This window comes from Trachemys scripta, chromosome 9, assembly GCF_013100865.1.
Source record: "Trachemys scripta elegans isolate TJP31775 chromosome 9, CAS_Tse_1.0, whole genome shotgun sequence".
Taxonomy (NCBI): domain Eukaryota; kingdom Metazoa; phylum Chordata; order Testudines; family Emydidae; genus Trachemys; species Trachemys scripta.
Genome location: NC_048306.1, coordinates 70819465 through 70839809, shown reverse-complemented (window position 1 = coordinate 70839809; position 20345 = coordinate 70819465). Strand labels below are relative to the sequence as shown.

Here is a 20345-nt window from a genome sequence, read left to right as displayed (position 1 = left end):
CTCACAAATTTTATGTTGATGGAGGGGATTTGTTCATTTCCCTGTGGAAGTGGCAGAGGAGTCACATCTGTTGCTTCCCAAACTTGAGAATCAAAGGAGAGTTTCCAGAAGCAAGGGATGTCTGCATTGCTGCAAGCTCACCCCGCTTTATGTAAATGTGGCTTTGTTTTTCTCTGTTGGTAGTTTTTGCCCTCTTCTTCCTTTTACAAATAAGCCAGACCTCAAACACTGTGGGCCTCTATCTACCTAATATATAGGACTTTCTATAGCTTAGATCTTAGTAAAGAACTCTTTTGTAAATGCATCAACTGAAAACGTTTAGTTGAAGTCTGAGTATGGTACGTGTAATTCTTGCTAGATAATCTCTACCTCGTATGGTCTCCAAAGTCTGTATATTTTGAGTCATCTCCAATGAGCCCAGCGTGGTTTCTTTCTCTGTGTTGTAGAGGCTTATTCGTGGTATGTTTGGAACTAGATGTTTGTGTGATTAATTTCGGAACTTTAATAATGATCAGTTTAAATAAAGACACAAACATTAGAGAATGCTCCACTTTTTTTGAATTGGCAAAAGAGCATGCACAAATAGAGGATTCATATGGCCTGAACCTCTAAAAACTCATTATGTTAATTGAAAAATGTCAGCCCTTGACATTAATAAATGATTTAGCCAAGTCAATCTCTGGGGAGAAATGGGACTGACTTTAAAAGCCATCCTTCACTGTTAGATGCCAGTGATAAACTATAGCCCTTAGCTATCAGGAATTAATAGCTTTAGGTTTATGACATTATTTTCATATATTAAGAACATCTCAGTTTGCTTATACATAGTAGCATTTTATTCCAGAACATCTTTGCATAGAAATAGCAGGAAGGTGCTAAGAGGTTATCTTCACTAATTCTAACATTGCTCTTCTGCTTTTTATGGTCTGCAGAGAACTGTCTTAATAATACTTGGTGACTTTTTTTTAATCAAGGTTTTCTATTTCCATTGATCAGCAATCTGTGCTGTCTTTCACTAGCTGAAGAAAAGAAAAATAATTTAGACAATGTGTGAGAATTAGCTGTATATCAAACCGTTGCACTAAACAAGTAATGTTCATGAAGATCTGCTTGGAGCCCCATTACTAACAATGTGTAGATTTTCTAAATTCTTTTGGAAAACACAAATATTTGAATGTCTAAAAAGCACTTCCTGTTAAGTGACTGACTGTAAGTAAAGTTATTTCTAATATTCTCTCACTGAAGAAAAAAGTTGATACATACTTTGTGTGTTATGATGATTGGTAAATTGGCAAAAGTATGCATTTCTGTAGCATGTGTTAATTTTTCTCTTTGTTTTAAGGACATAAGAGATTTTAGGAACAGAAAAAAAGCCATCCGAGCCAACATATTTGCTTTTTATTTCCTTTTGGTTGATAGAATCCTATCTGTTTGCCTTTCAATCCTTTCCCCCCTCCAAAATGAAGTCTAGGTCTTCTGTTCAGCACCATAGAAGTTGATGGAAGTTTTTGTCACTGATTTCAGTAGAAGCAAAAAAATGGTTGAGTCTTCAGCTTATTTGTATTTTTTGCGTTAAATTACAGCCCTGGTTCATTATATCCATCCGGTAAATATATATTTGCAGCACATTTGCCCCTCCTCCTCTTCCCACATACAGTTAAGTGTAAGAAAATCCCCAATTTAATTCAGAACCATAAGCTTTTCTAAGAAAGTTTACAGGGTTTTCTTTAATTTTACATTTTATACATTTTATGGCCTTGCTTTATTCTTTTACTGCCTGGAGGCAGCTTGCTCAGGATTAGTGCTTTTTAAAGACCTCTAGGGATACCTATGGTCAGCTGTCTGGCCTGGTAAATTATCAACAATATCCTTCTATTTTCATTTGTTTTTTCTTACGGATTTAGTGCTCATGACAGCCTTGAAGGGTGATAGTATGAGCAGAAGTTCTGACTTCCCCACATTGCCTAGCAGTTGTACCTTAGCCCTGACCATGCTGGCTTCTCTTTTGAGACCAGCAGCAAGGATGCCAATTAGTTTCAACAATAGCAGCAGTTTTAATAACAGAGATACATTTCTGTCAGGAACTGGATTGAAACCACCATGTAATGCACCACAGTCAGAACAACTGCTGGACGATAATGATTTTTGGCATATGCTGGGCTTGAACCAGCCACATCAAGTTAAAAGTTCTATTGCCTGTTGGCTGAGCCATCTACTTTCCTCTTCATTGTCTGGTCATTTTATAATCTAAACTGAGTCTGTTGCCTGTCTCTAGGGTCACCAGACAGCAAATGTGAAAAATCGTTACAGGGGTTGGGGGTAATGGGAGCCTATATAAGAAAAAGATCCAAAAATCGGGACGGTCCCTATAAAATCGGGACATCTGGTCACCCTACCTGTCTCTGCTATCTCTATACCTTGAAAAGTGCAGAGAATGATATATACCCTGCTAGGAAGATTTCCTTTACAGAAATCTTAACTCATTACAGAAAAGTTTTGTTTACTTCTGTTTGCCTTGTGAAACAAAAATATTATTTTTATTCTATTTTCTCAAATGTGTTACTACACATTCTTTAAAAGCACTGATAATGGCATAGCTATTTATGTCTCATGACTTGCCTGCTAATCTTGTATCATCACATTAGTATTTAATATTATCCTAATACATTGTCACAAGGCCCCAAATGAATTTGGACTTCTTCAACTGTCCTTTTAGGATGCCAGGACAAACTGCCCGGTGTATTTCAAGATGGGTGGCAGCCCTAGTGTAATGCTGTCAGACCCTGGTTGTCAGCGGGCGGGATCAAACCTGGGACCTTTGAAACTTAGTGTATGAACCTCTACGGCATGAGGCAAAAGCCTCCGAGTTACAAACACCAGTTACAAATTGACCAGTCAACCGCACGCCTCATTTGGAACCGGAAGTACACATCATCATCAGCAGAGACAGAGGAAAAAAAAAAAAAAAAGGAAAATACAGTACAGTATTTGGTTAAATGTAAACTACTAAAAAATAAAAGGAAAGCAGCATTTTTCTTCTGCATAGTAAAGTTGTATTAAGTCAATGTTCAGTTGTAACTTTTGAAAGAACAGCCATAATGTTTTGTTCAGTTATGAGCATTTCAGAGTCACGAACAACCTCCATTCCCAAGGTATTCGTAACTCTGAGGTTCTACTGTAGCCCTAAGCCAAGGCTGTAGTAAACTCGTCACTCTCTAGCTGGGCTAAGTGCCACTAGAGGGGGACAGCGCCACACCAAGCAAGCATGGATTACACTAGCATGTTTCTGGCCTCGGAGAAACGGCTCAGTTTTTGTGTGATGATTTATTCTTTGGATTAAGTGTCAAATTTTCATCAATCTGCAGAGTTTCATTTTTTTTAACTAGGATGAGGATGTGTGTGGTATTACAGCTTTGACCAGCAAGGGAAAGCCTGGGTTTACAATACTGGATTTCCTAGAATTCAAACTTCAGACAATGCAATAACCAATTAATTGCTCCCGGTATTCTCCGGTCTTCTGTTCAGTCCCCTTGCGCACACAGGATTGTTTGCTATTGTACTTTTACTACTGTTTTTATCTTTTAAATGTGCCCAGTAATGGGCCTTCAACATTTAGATTATTTCAGTGCGTAATTGTTCTCATTGTCAGGAAGCTTCCCCTGAGGTGCAGCCTAAATTTCCCAATTCCTTAACTTCATCCCATTATTTCTAGTTATATCCTTTTTATTAAGCTAAATAAATCCTCTTCCTCATTTGTGTTTAAACTCTTTGTATGTAGGCTGGTACTTTGTCTTCTCTCCTATCCCAGTTGTTGCTTATGCAAGCTATACTTTGCGCAATATGTAACTCATGAACCTTTCCTGATAAATCAGCCTCCAGCCGTCTGATTTTTATTGCTCAAATTTGAAGTTCTTCCAGTTCAATCTGGTAATCAGATACCTATAGGTGAATACGCTCTTCCTGGTGCATTTGAATCAGACTACAGCTTCCTTGTCATGTGATGTGATGCCTCTCCACATGCCGCTCAAACTGTATTGATATTTTTGCTGCCATGTCATGTTGCAAATTCCTTTTTAATTTGCTGTCTGTTAGCACCACTAAGGGCTCTGTTATGCATTACTTGTATACCCTGAACTCCCCAATGATATCGGAGCTTGCCTTTCTTCAAGTTGACTATCATTTTATCACGTCACAATACTTTGTATTTTTCTTAAAGCCACAGCTCCTGAAGCTGTGTGATTACATGAGAATCTCAGCTTTCATTGTGAAAGAGAAAGTAAGTTTCTTGCTCTCATGATAGCAGAGTAAAGTTTGAAAATGTGAGCTCTAAAGATTCAAAAACCAGAAAGCAAATAAAAATAACTCTACAGTTATTATTTTTTTGAAATCTGATTATTTTTGGGGACCAGAATCATTATTTTTAACTTGTGGAGTTGGCAATACTGCACTCTCGATGTTTGTTCCAGAGTTTTCATTTTTTTTCATCATGTATAATAAAGTCCTCTCAGAGGAGACCTCATATTTCTGGAACCTACTTTCTCAACAGTCTCATCAGAGCCGGAGTTACACGTGGCCTGAATAGGCTTTTGATTGATTTTTATAATAGGGAATAAGCTTTTTGCTTAACAAATATCTCTTATCTTCTGCTTGATTTTTATAGATGTAAAATATATGGGTGCTTTGGTAGTCAGCACTCATATAATGCCCGAAACCTGAATTCCTAAATAAACTAAATAAATTACCTCCCTTAACCAAAAAAAAAAAAAAAACCAAACCAAAAACAAAAACCCAACAACCCAGAAAACAAATCTTGCTCATGTTTTTAGTTTTTAGAGTTTCCTTTGTATTCTATCCCTTCTGATTGATGTTTGCAACTTCTTCCAATTTTGAGTCTCGGTTTATTTCTCTTTCATTTGTTAATGAAGATATTAAAAAAGGCTGGACTTAGCACAGAGTGCTGCAATACCTCCCTTTCCTGGGGACGCCTAGATGTGTGTGAGAAGGAATTTCTCTTTGCGTATAGGTGTTCGATACCACACAAACACATTATTTTGTATACGTTTTCTTTCTTTGTTTTTACAGGACTCTCTGAAGACTTTTCCTGCACTCTCTCAGATTTCATTCCATTGATCATGGATATTTTCTTCATTTAGAACCATCCTTCCTCTGTTTTTATACCCTTCTCATCCTTTGATTTTGATTTAATTAAAGTCTGATAAAGTTGAAAAATAGGCACTAATTTTGTAGACACTTAATGCACAGGCTTAACTTTAGGCCTGTGCATTATCTCATTGGCTTCAACATGACTACTCCCGTGCTTTATAATTAAGTGTGTGTGTAAGTACTTGCAGGATTGAGGCCTTAGTCTTTTCAAATCATTGGATTGAAGTGTTTTCCCCAGCTTCTGCAAGTAAATATCTAGCACAGAATATAATTAGTTGTGTAACAAAAAATGAGATGAGGTTTGGAAAACATGCCTTCCAGTGAGAGACTGAAAAAGCTCCATCTATTTAGGGCATGGCTACACTTGCAAATGTAGAGTGCTTTGAGTTAAACCAGCCTTTGTAGAGCACAGTAGGGAAAGCGCTGCAAGCGCACCGGTGTGGCCACATTTGCAGCACTTGCAGCAGCATCGGGAGCAGTGCATTATGGGCAGCTATCCCACAGAGCACCTCTTCCCATTCTGGCGCTGTGGCTTGTGGGAATGGGGCAGGGAGTGTGGGGCATTCTGGGTCCTGTCCCAACGTCCTGTGATGCATCGGTTCGCATCTCAGCAATCCCTGTGCTTCCATCCACATTTGGCACCATCTTTCAATGTTTTTTGTACTGCGCGCATTGTCTTCCCTTTCGGTCTGCGGGAATGGAGCCCGAACTGCTGAGGAATATGCTGACGAGTCTCGCCAGCACATCATGTTTGTCAGTCGAATTACTCCTTAAGGTCCAAACTGACAGTGAGGACTCCGACAATGATATCGACTCAAGTAACACATACGACTCGAGATTGCTTGTGGCATTCATGGACATGCTCACCACCATGGAACGCCGCTTTGGGGCTCGGGATACAAGTACTGAGTGATGGGATCACATCATCCTGCAAGTTTGGGATGATGAGCAGTGGCTGCAGAACTTTTGGATGAGAAAAGCCACTTTCATGGGACTGTGTGAGACGCTCGTCCCCATCCTGCGGCACAAGGACACAAAGATTGAGAGCTGCCATGACGGTGGAGAAGTGGGTGCCTATTGCAATCGGAAGCTGGCAACTCCAGACAGCTACCGATCTGTCGCTAACCAGTTTGGAGTGAGAAAGTCGACGTTGGAATTGTGTTGATGCAAGTTTGCAGGGCCATTAATTGCATCCTGCTCAGAAGAACCGTGACTCTGGGTAATGTGCATGACATTGTGGATGGCTTTGCACAAATGGGTTTCCCTAACTGAAGAGGGGCGATAGATGGGACACATATTCCAATTCTGGCACCAACCCACCTAGCCTCTGAGTACATTAATCAGAAGGGGTATTTCTCTATGGTTCTCCAGGAGCTTGTGGATCACCGTGGGCGTTTCATTGACATCAACGCAGGCTGCCCCGGGAAGGTACATGACACACGCATCTTTCAGAACACTGGCCTGTTCAGGAACCTGCAAGCTGGGACTTTTTTCCCAGACCAGAAGATCACTGTAGGGGAAGTCAAAATGCCCATTGTGATCCTTGGAGACCCCGTTTACTCTTTAAGGCCGTGGCTCATGGCACAGGGAGCCTTGACAGCAGCAAGGAGCGGTTCAACAACAGGCTGAGCAGGTGCAGAATGACTGTGGAGTGTGCTTTTGGCCGTTTAAAGGGCCGCTGGTGCTCTCCGTATGGGAAGCTGGACCTGGCTGATGACAACATCCCCGCGTTTATAGCCGCATGCTGTACCCTCCATAACATTTGTGAAGGGAAGGGTGAAAGATTCACTCAGGCATGGAACTCGGAGGTTCAACACCTGGAGGCTGAATTTGAACAGCCAAAGAGTAGGGCTATTAGAGGGGCCCAGCATGGGGCTACGAGGCTTAGGGATGCCTTGAGGGAGCAATTTGAGGCTGAAAGCCACCAGTAATGTTTGGTGCCCGGCACGGGAGTGAAATGCAGTGGTTCCAATATTAGTAGGAATCTGTGTTTGCTACACTGACTTGCAGTGCCTGTTGCTTTCCTGAGCTAAGGTATCTTTTACTTTATGCAATAATAGAGAATGTTTTCAAAACCAAAAAATCCATTTATTGAAAAGAAACACAAATGCTTGGGAAACAGAAAGGGTAAGGGGGTGGGGTGGGGAACGGTACAATGACAGATTTGCATATGTCCTGTTATCATACTCAGCCTTCCTGTCTGGAGTGCTGTGCAATGAGTGCTACACTTCAGGATGGCTATAATGCATGGTGATGGGGGTTGAGTGCAGTGGGTAAGGGTCGTAGTTTTCAGGGTTGGGTGGTGAAGATACAGGTGTTGGAGGCAGCTGGTGGTGATAAGAACCCAGATGTTGGGGAAAGTGGGTTGGAGGTGACATGGGGGCACACGGGAAAGAGCTTTGGGACAAGGGCTGCAGGGGGGCACAGGTGCAGTAGTGCTCTGCCTGCATGGCTACGAGTGCCTGGATCGAGTCCGTTTGGCGCTCCATGATGCTTATCAGCCGATTCATGCTTTGCTGCTGGAGCTCCGCGCTTTTGTGCCGGCGCGCTTCATTCTGCTGGTGGATCTTCCTTTCACTCTCCCTCCGCTCCTGCGCTTTTAGATTCTCGTTAAGGGACTGCTGCATTACTTCATGTAACATGTCTTCTCTGCTTCTACATGGCCTCTTCCTAATTCTTTGGAGTCTTTTGGCAGTGATGACACGGACGACTGAGATCTCAAGGTTGCATCTGTAAAGGCAAAATGCAACACTTACTAGAGGCAGCATTGTTCACACCAGACAGAGCAATGATTCCCCGTACTTAAGGGCAAGCACAGTCTAGACAATAGCATAATTTTCCCGTCCCAAAGCGAGTGCATATAACCCATGGGAGCCCCAAAATGGTGAGTAAGCACAGGGCCAAGGGGGACTGATTGTTTCACGGCCGTACTGTCCTCTGGGTTTCTGTGCCTTGGGAAGAGCCAACAGCTGCAGGGGGCCTCTATACTGAATACTGTCCCCACATTTTCCACAGGAGTTCATCCTGGAAGATATCTCGCTGCTGAGGGTGACCTGGGAAGCAAGGGAGGGTCTTCTACTGCAATGCGGCTTCCGCCCTGGCCCATATGCAGCTTGCCTGTGTGCAGCAATAGTCCCCCTGCCCCTCACGGCACAGTGGCGTGGACATGTTAGCCTGACTGGGACAAGGACCACAGTGGCTCTCCCAAGAAACCTGCACAAACCCATTGCCCTACTCCTGGATGAGACCTTTGAAGAGATCACCGATTACCGCAATGTGAGAGCACATAATGCCCTATTCCGCATCTAGGCATGCATGCAGCCCTAATCCTCCTCGCCCCAAGAGCCCGCACCGAATAACTTCCTTCCCAAAATAAAAGGCCTCCTCTGGTGTTTGTCCTTCCCCAGGCACCGGCCGCCGCAACTGGCTACCTTCCTCCTGGCTTGAGAACAGCTGCTGGCTGCATGCATCTAGGGATTCCGGGGTGTCTTCCTCCTCCTCAGCACCCTCGCTTCCGCTTTCCTCCTCTTCCTCCTCCTGTCTTGTTGAACTGGGCTCTGAAGTGTCCATAGTGGTCCTCGGAGTGGAGGTGGGGTCACCCCCAAGTATCACGTCCAGGTCTTTGTAGAAACTGCAGGTCGCGGGGGCACCACTGCAGCGGTGGTTTGCCTTGTGGGCTTTGCGGTAGGCATTCTGCAGATCCTTCACTTTAACCCTGCACTGCAGTGTGTCCTGGTCATGGCCTCTTTCCATCATATCCCTTGATATCTGCCCGAAGGTATCATAATTCCTACGGCTGGAGCGCAGCTGGGACTGGACCGCTTCCTCACCCCAAACACTGATGAGGTCCAGCACCTCGCCATTGCGCCATACTGGGGATTGCTTGGCGCGTGGAGGTATGGTCACCTGGAAAGATTCGTTGAAACCACTCCATGCCTGGCTGAGCAAACAGGAAAGGGATTTTCAAAATTACCAGAGAATTTAAAGGGCGGATCTGATGGTTGGTCACCTGAGTTCAAAGTGATGATCAGAGTGGCTAGAACAGGCATTGTGGGACACTTCTGGAGTCTGATGAAGGCGCATTAACAGACCAGGGCGTCCACACTGGCGCTGCGGCGCTCCAGCGGGGGCGCATCAAATGTTATTCCACTCGCTGAGGTGGATTACCAGGAGTGCTCTAGCTGCGGAGTCCGGGCGCTTTACGTACCTTGCCAGTGTGGCTGCATCATGAGTTAGAGCACATGGGGCTGCTTTAATGCACTGTAGCCTGATTTAGGGTGTACTGATAATATTAATTCGGATAATATGGGAATCTAATTTAATAATTAAATTTAAATTTAATTTAATTAATAATAATTACTCATTAATATTAATTATTATGGGTCTTAGGCTCGCCAATCTGTTTGATCAGAAGATAAAGTTCTTGTCCCGAATCAGGCTCCACAGAATTTACAAAGGACCCTCGGCGGTATGACAGGAAGCTCACACTGAGACAGAGAGAGCCTTAAAGCTTTTTTATTAACATCAGTAATAGTAAGTCAATGGTAAAGTACCCAGAGTTACAAAGTTACAATTGCATTACTGCTATTCAAAAGATACATGTGCTAATATAGTATTATATGCAACAAAGCTTTGGTTAACCTGGTGGTAAGAGACACAGGACCAGCCTTGTAGTTCAGGTTTCTCAATTTTTGAGTGAGGGATGCAGTGCTTAGAAGAAATCTAATGTAAGAGCTATCAAAACTAAATTAGGGTTTACTTGACTAACTTAAACTTAAAATCAAAACCTAATAAACAAAACTAAGAATAAAACTTAGGGAAACCAAGCTTAGCCTAGTTCCCTTGAAACTTAAAGTTTAAGAAGAACAGGTACAGCCTACTAATAGTAGCGGTCATCGTAGATAGATAGGTAGAATAGATAGAGAGAGAGTAGAAATAGAATGTAAGTGAGAATGATAGAGCAGAGTAAGTGCGAATGGAGTACTCTATTGAGGTGTGTCACCTCTTTTATAGGGCAAAGTGCTGGAAATCCTTCCTCCTATGCCCAAATTTCATTGCTCACCCACAAAATGTTAGGGTACACTTACCCCATAGACTAATATGTATGTGTGTATTGATGACAGGTATGTACGCACATCAGTCTCTTGTGGTGTACTTGTTCAGTCTGTGGGTACAACATTGAAAACCCCCCTATGCCATTCTCCATTGTCTATTGGTCTAGTTAAAAGGTCATAGGCATGGGTACTTATCTATTTAGGTAACAAGATATAGGTCAACTTTGCTTTCTGAGTAAAAGGTTTTAATATAGATGTGCTAACTTTGCCTTAGCTTAACATACAGGATATGGCCTGTTGGTCTCTTGCATTACAGCCAAACTTACTTTAATATAAATCTATAAACCTGTTACAATAAACCAAATACTTAAACTATAAGAAAAGATATATGTAAGCAAGCAGGTTAGTCTTATAGGCTACAGCGCTCTAACTCGCAAGTGTATCCATGCCCTTAGTTTATCCAAGAGATGGTTAACAGGTGACTTGATCACAATCTGTAAGTCCTTATACAAGGAAGAAATTTCTGATAAAGAAATAAAAGGCATAATGAGATCCAATGGTTGGAAGCTACAGCAAGACAAATTCAGACGTAGAAATAAGGTGCAAATTTTTTAACAGTGTAGGTTATTAACTGTTGGAACAACTTGATAGTTTCTCTTCATATGAAGTCTTTAAATCAAAACTGAATACCTTTCCAAGTTATGCTATAGCTCATGCATAAGTTATTGGCTGTGTTGTGCTAGAGGTCAAACTAGATGGTCATGATTGTCCCTTGTTGCCTTAAAAATCTATTAATCTTTGAAAAACATGCATACTTAATCAAAAACAAATATAAAAATAGTTTATAAGCTTGGATGACTACCATAAATCCAGTAAGTCTGATCTCATACACAACTCAGGCTACAGAATCTATCCCACCAATTGTTGTTTCAAGCCCATCAGTCATGCGTGGACTATAGCGAATGTACTGTGGTTAAATTCTGCTAAAGCTATAAATAAAATAAGTTGTAAAAGGAAAGGCAATAGTACTCAAAATAATTTTTAAAAAGAGTGGGAATACCCCAAATTAAATGTTGTAACTTAATTTTAAATAACAAAGTTCTCAATTTTGCAAACTTAGATTTGTGCTTACCTTTACACATTGTGAGTAGTCGCTGAAGCCAATGGAACTACTCACTTTGTTTAGTTAAACGTGAGTGCAACTTTTTTCAGGATCAAGGCCAAAGTTAGCTACACTTCGTTTTGTTTTGTCTTTTGCTAAATATTAATGTTTCAGCACACACGTTGTCTTCAGGGTTGAAATGTTGCATTTACTGGGCTAGATTTGCACTGGCAGCCAAAGTAGAAAAAACACATTATTCTAGATTCAATCTACTGAGCCATTCAAGTCCTTGCAGAATATATTTTCAAGCTGCCAAGAGCATAATGCAGATCATTAGTGAGTCTAACTATTTTCCATCTGTTTCTTATTCTTTTAAATGTGAGCATTACTGATTTGTTGTTGTTGTTGAAAACGGGGTTGGGTGTAGTTGGAGGTAGAACGTGGAGAATTTGAATATAGAAGAGTTGTACTGAGCACTGCTGTCTATACATGGTATAGTCAGTGTATCATGTGTAAGTATCCAGTTCTTGTCATTAATTAGTCTACTCCATTCTTTTTAATTAGTCTAATTTAAGTCTTGACACATCTATATAAAAATGGTCCTTGGTCGTAGCAGCTCTTGTCTGAAAACCTTTGACTCTGAACTGCTAATAAACATGTTAACAATGATCGCAGTATCTTATCTATTTACCTTTTCAGATGGCTTTTACAATAAAATTCTGTTTTGGGGAAGCGGGAGAAGGAAAATCTTTCCCTTTTTAATGTGCATAGTATTTTCTTGTAGTATCTGAGAAAGTAAAAATTACCTTAATGCTGTAATGTAGCACATAATTGTATCTTGCAGTCCTAGTATAAAAAGTCATGCATAGATTGTAGACTTTTGGTTTCACTAACTGAACACAGGGGCTACTACTGTATGAACTTGATAATGAGCCTGTAATTTTTGCATAAGCATTTCTTGCTGGCATTTTTCTCACGGACCATAATTTGTCTTTTATTTGTTGAGGATAGTTTTTGTGAAACAAAACTCCCATTCATGATGGGCCGAGCAAAAGTAGTAAAACATCATCGTAGTTGGGCTTCATTGTACACTGTGATTTTATGTCAAGAATGTTAATGATTTGTTTATGAATAAGTGAGCCTGTAATATTGAGAAACAATATGTGGCAGGATTGCTGAATGGACATTTCGAAAGCAGAGAATTCTTGAATTGAATAAGCTGTAGATGTTTGTCTCTCAAGCTCATTGTAAGTATGCTTATGGATTTTAAAGAGCAGCATTTACTTAGTGGATTACTATATTCTGCAGTACTCATTCGACATATGTATCAACTACCTGCTGATGAAGCAAGGCAAGTGGTTAAATATGCTATTTTTAAGGGCAGTTAATCACTTCTAGGTGGTTTAATTTACAAAAAAAGGTTCCTTCCCAAAAGAAATTCTGTGCTTTAAATGACATCATAGTAAGAAGTTTGAGGAGTCAGCATAGATATGAATGTATTCTTGAGGTTTCAATGCATTGCTTTGATATAACATTTTATTTTGTTGAACACCCGTTCAGCCTTCCTGATGAAATTTTAGGTGTCTCTTATGGTCATGAAGCATATAATTTCCTAATGAGTGATGTGAAAAACTTGGGACGATTTTTCAATTTTTTTGTAATTTCTAGGCAAATTATTCCAAAATTATTTTCTGAGCAGGAGATTTTATTGGTTGATGGAAAAGATTACTCAACTACACATGTCCAGTGACTGAAAATCCCTGAACGAAGTGGTGGGGTAGAGGGACAGCAGCCACGGTTTCAGTGATGAGTGCCATAGAAAAGCCCAGGAAAATTATTATTTTTTAATTCAGTTCAGGGTTTGTGTGGTGTTCAGTAAATAAGATATGGGATTTCACAGTGTATAATGAGGATAAAAAGAAATATTGAACAGCTACCTCATTCCCTGAGCACTGTCCTACATGGGCACTGAATGTAGCAGCGGTCCTGTGAAAAAAATACTTTGTTATAATGCAATAAAAGACTACATCCTAATGTACGTGCACGAGGGGGGAAAGAGTTAAGGTTATTTGGGCAACCTTAATTTTGGCGCTTCCTAATTTTTGAGCTTTTTGCTTTCCATCCTTAATGTTCCTTTTAACTTAATTTTTTGGGGACGGGCGGGGGAGTTGGTATGGAATATAGAAATACAATATAACAGTGAGAGTATGTTACAGCTGCTCTGCTTCTGTTTTGTAATATTAGTTCTGGTATTGAAGTAGCATCTAAAGCAGCAATCAGGGATTGTGCTAGGTGCTGTACACAGACATAATGGAAATATGCCTGAAACACCTTATAGATTAAGTACTTAATTTTTTGTTTGTTTTCTGGTTAGTAAATAATGTAAAATATAATAACTTCTGCAAGACACTTTTACAAATTATTAAAATTAATGTTAGTTTTGTGTTTATGAAGTTGTGACCTCCAAATCTAATTAAGGCTACCTGAAAAGCTGTAGGTACAGAATTATCTGTTTGCTATATGTGGAAGCATGGCAATGTGAATCACTATGCACTGTGCACGTCTGTCCATGAAACCAGGAATTTCAGCAATGTATTCAGGAAACCTCTTATGCAATTGACATAATGAAATACTGTTGCGGTAGGAGCTCTGTAAGTAAGCTCCCTTCCTGTTGATAAAGTATGTCATTTCTTGAAGTTGACCTTTGTAATATAGCTCATTTCTGTGTAAACGAATGGTTACCACTGAGATTGCGATTTATATGAAGGATAACACTGTGACTTATCTAAAAATTATTTGCAATTATTAAATAAATAAATTTGAGTGGGTCTGCGGTGCTATTTTCCCCCAAATCCTCTGTTTCCATGTTCGCTGTGGCATTAACTGCTGGAATCTGTTCTGATGGGAAATAGTATTCAAATAGGTATAACTTTGGCACGCCACCTATGATCATTTCCTCAGGAGCCTATGAGGATAAACATGTAAGATGCAGAGGCAATCGTATGGAGAAAACTGGATTTCACTCTGAAATAACTTTTTCTTTCTGTGCCAAACAGGACCGAGTCTGGCATCAGATTAATACCTGTCGCATATTCTAGCAAGCTAGCTTTTAGAGCCGTTGGACTGTGCTGTCTGCTCAGACAGTACTTAGAGGTGACAGGTATAGTGGGTACAGTTAGATAAACAAGGGTAGCTGTCAAATCTGTTACCTTGCCCATCTCCAGGATAGCAGCACCTACGGTGGGGATAAATCATCATCTTCCTTACCATCACTTCCTACCATCCCAGTCACTGTGGGCAGATTTGCAGGTGGTGTAAATTGTCATAGCTGTATTGACATTTACACAATCTGAGGATCTTCCCCAAGACCCTGTATATGTTATTCCTTTGAGATTATGGTATATTTATTACTTACACTACTTGCAGACTTCACTCCCACCTCCACGCTGGAATTGTCAGGTCTCTGATAATGATTGAGTGAATAAACAGCCAACGTGCTATGTTCTACTTCCAGTCACCCTTACATAACAACAGATGCAGATAAAAATATCACTGAGAGTATGGAGGAAAATGATGTTAATGGTGATTTATTTTATACACAACACACTCTCCATGTATGTAGTGCACTATTGAGCTTCACCAAATATTTGGTGCGGTTTAGTGGTGCATTACATGCTCGAAGTGTCCTCTATCTAAACATAAGAGGAAACCTCAAATCAGTTTCTCTGTCACTTCAAGGATATCAGTGATACTAAAAAGGTTCTGTTAATTTCTGAATGTAGCAAAGGTAAAATGTGAAAGAAAAATATCCATACCAAAGGGCAAGTATCAAAGTTATCTACAGACACTAGAGGGAAGAGGGATTATAACCAGACTCTCATTCAATGTGTTGGTAAAGCCCTGTCCGTGTTAATCCTATAGAAGAGGTGCCATTCAAAGGACAATGTCCAGACAGAAAATCATTATTTTAAAATATTCCTGACCTTTGTTACCAATAACCCATAGGTTATTAAACCAAACATTGAAACAAATCCAGTTAATTTTTCACCATTTTTGCTGTTAGTTTTACTTTTTGTGTTTTCATTCCCTTGAATGATGAAATTAGACTGATCTTTCACTTCTCTGTATAACCACTTACATTTTCTTCTTCTTGTGCAACTAGAACATTGCTGTTATGTTTGGGTTTCCAACTATGATGGGAAATGTTTTAAATCCCAAAACTTCTGTTCGTTCCATTGTCCGCAATGCAATGGCCACGATATCTTGATGATCATGATACCCTACCAGCAGTTGAAGACCGGAAAAAGCAAAGCTTGGAGCATGTCCATTGATGTCTGTGACCATTCGATTGTACCCTATAGCAGGCAAGCTTTGCTGAATATGCAGAGGTCTTTTTCTATCACCAGCCTATCAGAACAGCTGTGGGACATTTTACACTGAATTTGCTTGGAAAGCAAGTAGCTGAAGAAAGCTGTGCTATATGCATGTGCGTGGTGAACTCTAGCTATTGTAGTGGAAAATTTAGTAAAGGTGAACAATGAATGGGCCTCATACACAGCTGTTGCCTTATTCACAGTGCATCTTATAAGATAAAAGCTATACAGCTCCTAATGTGTATGGGGAGCCTTTCTGTGGATCTTGCAGTCTGCTCCAGCAGTGAGTGTTCAGTGGATTGATAATGTCTAGCCAAATTGTTCTACATTTATTTTTATGTTGTTTTTTTGTAAATCCATTTTCTACTACAAAAGTAAGAAGCTATTTACAAATCTGCAAGCCAGATCATACCTTTTCATAGCAATGTCTCTATAGGAGACAGGCAGTGCTGTTAGGTTCTCCTTGCAGTTTCCTCTGTATTTTTTCCGTTGTGGGTTCAGGCTGACCTCATATGGAAGAAACCTTGGAGATGCACATCTGATACATCTCTGCCATGTGTGCAGAGACCTATCATTATATACTGTCCCTCTGCCCCGCTGCCATGTGAATAAGGGTTTCAGAACCAGACACTCTGACCAGTTTATGCTGCCATTTACACCACTGCTTAATTTGGCCCGCAGACTTAGATGGGAGTTGCATCTTGTTAATATAGGCAACAATGGACTGAATTTAATTTGCAGAGTATAGCACTTGCTTAAACTGTATGTTCAGTTTGGAGACTAAAATAAAGCTATAAGATGTAATTCAATATTAAAATAGTTGAAAGAACTAATAGATGATGTATGTGTCCTTTGGGCTGAGCTACAAACAGCAAGAAACTGCAAAACCGAACAGACAGACAGGCTATAAAAACCATCACTAAACACAAAGTTAAATTGCTGAGAAAACATTTTTTGGGTGGGGAAACTACTGCATTTATTTATTTATTCAGGATAGAATTATTTGTTTATTTAGGTTGGTGGTTGGGAAAGGGGAGTTTTCAGCAATCTCTTTGTAATTAAAGGTACTGTATAATTTTATTAGAGTTCATATAGCTTTACAGCTGCATGCACTGGAATTGATGCTAAAGTCACTTCATTAATAAGCTTTTGCATGACGTTAGATTGCTATAGAAACGGGGGCATGGAGACAGCAGAGAAATGTTGGCCAGGCAAGTATGGCTAACTACTAATTCATTTTAATTTCTTTGGCTCTTTCACATCTGCTTAAATAACTGTCTAACACAGATAAGTTGGAGACCATTTGTGTCCTGGGTGTTCAGAAATTTTTGAAGTATGATATTAGAGTAGTAACATATTTGTGCAAGGACCTTGAGAAGCTTGGAGCTTTAAAAGCCAAAAATGCTTTCCTTATGCATTGACAATCTATATTATTTCCTTTCACCAATCCTGAAAAATGTCATGGTTTTGTTTGCAATAATTGACAGGATTTGCACCAAGAAGCCTTTAAAAAAACAGCTCATTTAAATTTTCATTTCTACTGCAACTTCATCACACAGCAACCTTTGCCAAAATATTCAGATGCAAAGCTTCTTTTTCAAAGCAGAATTATTTAAATGAAGTTATTGGGAATGGATTGTATTGAAAGTGGTCATAAAGCATTTTTTTAAAAAACGTGATCACACACTGAGTGTATTAAGGGTCTGATCCTGCAGTCTTTCTCTGTGCAGAATTTTCGTTGATTTCAAAAGGAGTGAAAGACTTGCAGATTTGGGCCCTTTATCACCAATCCTGAATTTGGTGAGGGGAAAGTGCAAGTGGAGAGGATGAGACCAGGCTCCTCTACCAACTCTAAAAAGACGTGACAACAATAGGAGCTGTTACCTTGGTGGATATTCCAGCTGGGGAAGACCCTGACTATTCAAGGACCTAGACCTGAAGTTCCTGAACTAAGGTGGAAGCCCTTGCAGTCACTGAAAGATTTCTCTGTGATTGGACTTTCTTTTGATATACCCCGAAAGGGCTGGACTGGAATGTGTGGCCTAACCAGGTGGACTGAGCCATAAAAGAAGGGACAGACCTCACAAGGTCTATAACTGGAACTATAACTGAAAAGGAGAGATGTCAGGGAGGGAGACAACTTGCCACATCACTGTCTGACCACCACTTGGTACTGGTGGTGAGTGTTCTCCTTTTCAGTGCCCAATAGGTAAACTCCACGCTAAGAACAGAACTGAGATTTGATCTTACTGTAGCGCTTTCATGTAATTAACCAGACAGTTCTTAGAAGGATAGTTTATGCTCATTTTCTATAGAATCTCCTATTTATATTATAAATTCCACTGTAGGCCACTCTGACTCGTAACCTATAGGAAGTGGGAGGACCCGAAGTCAATGTGGATTTTATCACTGACTTCAAGGAAACCAGAATTTTACCCATAGATTCTGGGGCATGTTTACCAAGGTTTTTTCCTGGTCATAAGCCTGTGTGTGTGTGTGTGTGTGTGTGTGTGTGTGTGAAATTGGAGTGCATCAAAGCAGCTACAATTTCAGTTATTAGGGGGGCTGCTAGGGACTAGCATAGCCTGAGAAGATGGCAGCACTGACCAAAAAAGACTCATGGCCAGAATACTGTAGAGAGTGCAGCAATTTAGCACTTTCCTCATGGAGCTCTGCCCCACAGGAGACCCACCGGGGGAGAGGAGATGGTAACACTACTAGTCCTTTGCTGGGGTGAATCCCTCCTCCAGTGCAGAGGACTTAGCTGGGGTAGGGATGTGTCATGCACCCTCTGTCCATATACCTGAGGTAGGGGTTGTGTCTCCCAAATAGTCTGCTTCTGTTCAAAACCATATCATTCTTCTTAGTGATGCCTACTCTCTTGGGGAACCATGGTGGCTCCTTTCCAACAACCAAATGGAACCCTTGAGAACATCAGACTTAAAAACTCAGGTTCAGACCAATGAAAGGCAATGCTGTCAATTAGCAACAAAGGTCAATGAAATAATTACACCTCTGCCCCGATATAACGCGACCTGATATAACATGAATTCGGATATAACACGGTAAAGCAGCGCTCCGGGGGGGCGGGACTGCGCACTCCGGCGGATCAAAGCAAGTTCGATATAACACAGTAAGTTTTTTTGGCTCCCGAGGACAGCATTATATCGGTGTAGAGGTGTACCTGTTCTATATAAATAAATGGATTATCATCATGTTAGACACTCACCATCACATGTAGCTGTGAATCTAGGAATTTGGTGGACTTTTATTTGGCTCATTGTGTTTAAAAGCTCATGTAAGCTTTGTTTTGGGAAGAGACTCGCGTCCTTTGTGTCCTGTATATTGCTAAGCTCAAAACGAGCTCTTAATAAATAATACACACTTCACTCTTTTAAAGGTCAGTATAAATTCCCTATGTGGAACAGGCACCTCACTAACCCAACCCAAATCTTTGGTTCACAGGAAAAGCTTTACAGAGGCGGTGAGGGAGCACTCCACTATATAACTGCTTAACGAGTTATTGATTTATTGCCGAGAAAGAAAGAAGAAGAGCAGGAATATGACTAAAATGCTTTTTGAAAAGGTTGGGTTAGGGAATGCCTATTTTTCTGGTACGTATTGTACTAGACAGATTCAGTCTCCCTGTCACAGAGAATGGTGAAAGACCTTTTTAAGGCATTCTCTGACACAGAAAATATTGGAATGGCTCCAGCAGTAAATTGAAAAAGAAATAGCCTTGTTCATGCTGCATGATTCCATTGTTTTAATATTGGGCCTTCTGTATCCCATAACATTCCTACTGAAAACTCAACTTAGGAAAAAAAATTGTTGGAGGGCATCGAAGAGGTTAGCTTAAAAAGAAAAATGAATAGACATGACGTATCTGTGCCTGTGTGTGTTTTATTTTGTTCTCCTTTTTGACATCTCTTATTTCTTCATTTTCTTCACTTCCTTTCTTTCCTGTTCTGTCATCTCTGGTTTCTGGTTTGCATTTGATCAGCTAAGTGTACATAAATACTCAGGCTTGCACAGATGAAATTCTGGTACACTGGTCCTTTCAGAATTTTTAATCCAATTTAAGAATGCTGATTTGCACGCGCGTGCGCACACACACACACACACAATGTTGCTTGATGACAAAAGCTGATGATAGGATAACACCTGTGTTAAATGACATGAATGTAGTCTCCTTTGTTGATGTGCTTTTGAGCCAAGTTTCTTGTAGCATTTTCGTTTGCTTATTGCTGGAGTTAGTTTAAATATTATTAGAGATGGAAGGAAGAAAAACAAGAAGATGCTGTAATATACAAACACCATGCTAGGGTTAGTGGAGTCCAAACAGGTGTGAAAACTTTTAACTATTCACAACAGATGTAATCATATGGATCCAGGCAGGACATGCAACTATTGTAAAAATTGTTAAGTGAAAGTTATTGTACTTTGTTCCTAACAATATTAATAATAATTATATTATTTTGCTTAAAATTATTTACTGTGTACACAACACCAGGAGTATTCAGCAATCAATTTCAAGATATACAAAACAGTCAGCAATAAAAGAATTGAAATTATTTAATTACTAAATAATACGTAATTTCATTTGCATGCTTAATGCTGACACTGAGAAGCTTCCACACCCCCCCCCCCCCC

General features: G+C 40.3%; 1 protein-coding gene across 2 annotated transcripts in view; it reads left to right on the top strand.

Moving 5' to 3' along the window:
- PID1 (phosphotyrosine interaction domain containing 1) overlaps positions 1-20345 on the top strand; it is a 162825-nt gene that overhangs the window by 29995 nt on the left and 112485 nt on the right. The window contains exon 1 of one of the 2 annotated variants that reach the window (XM_034781326.1): positions 11546-11655. The exons of the other annotated variant lie outside the window; for it this stretch is intronic. The gene's annotated coding sequence lies outside the window, so the exon portion shown is untranslated. Of the gene's footprint in view, positions 1-11545; positions 11656-20345 lie in introns of those variants that run through there. 2 annotated transcript variants of the gene reach the window in all.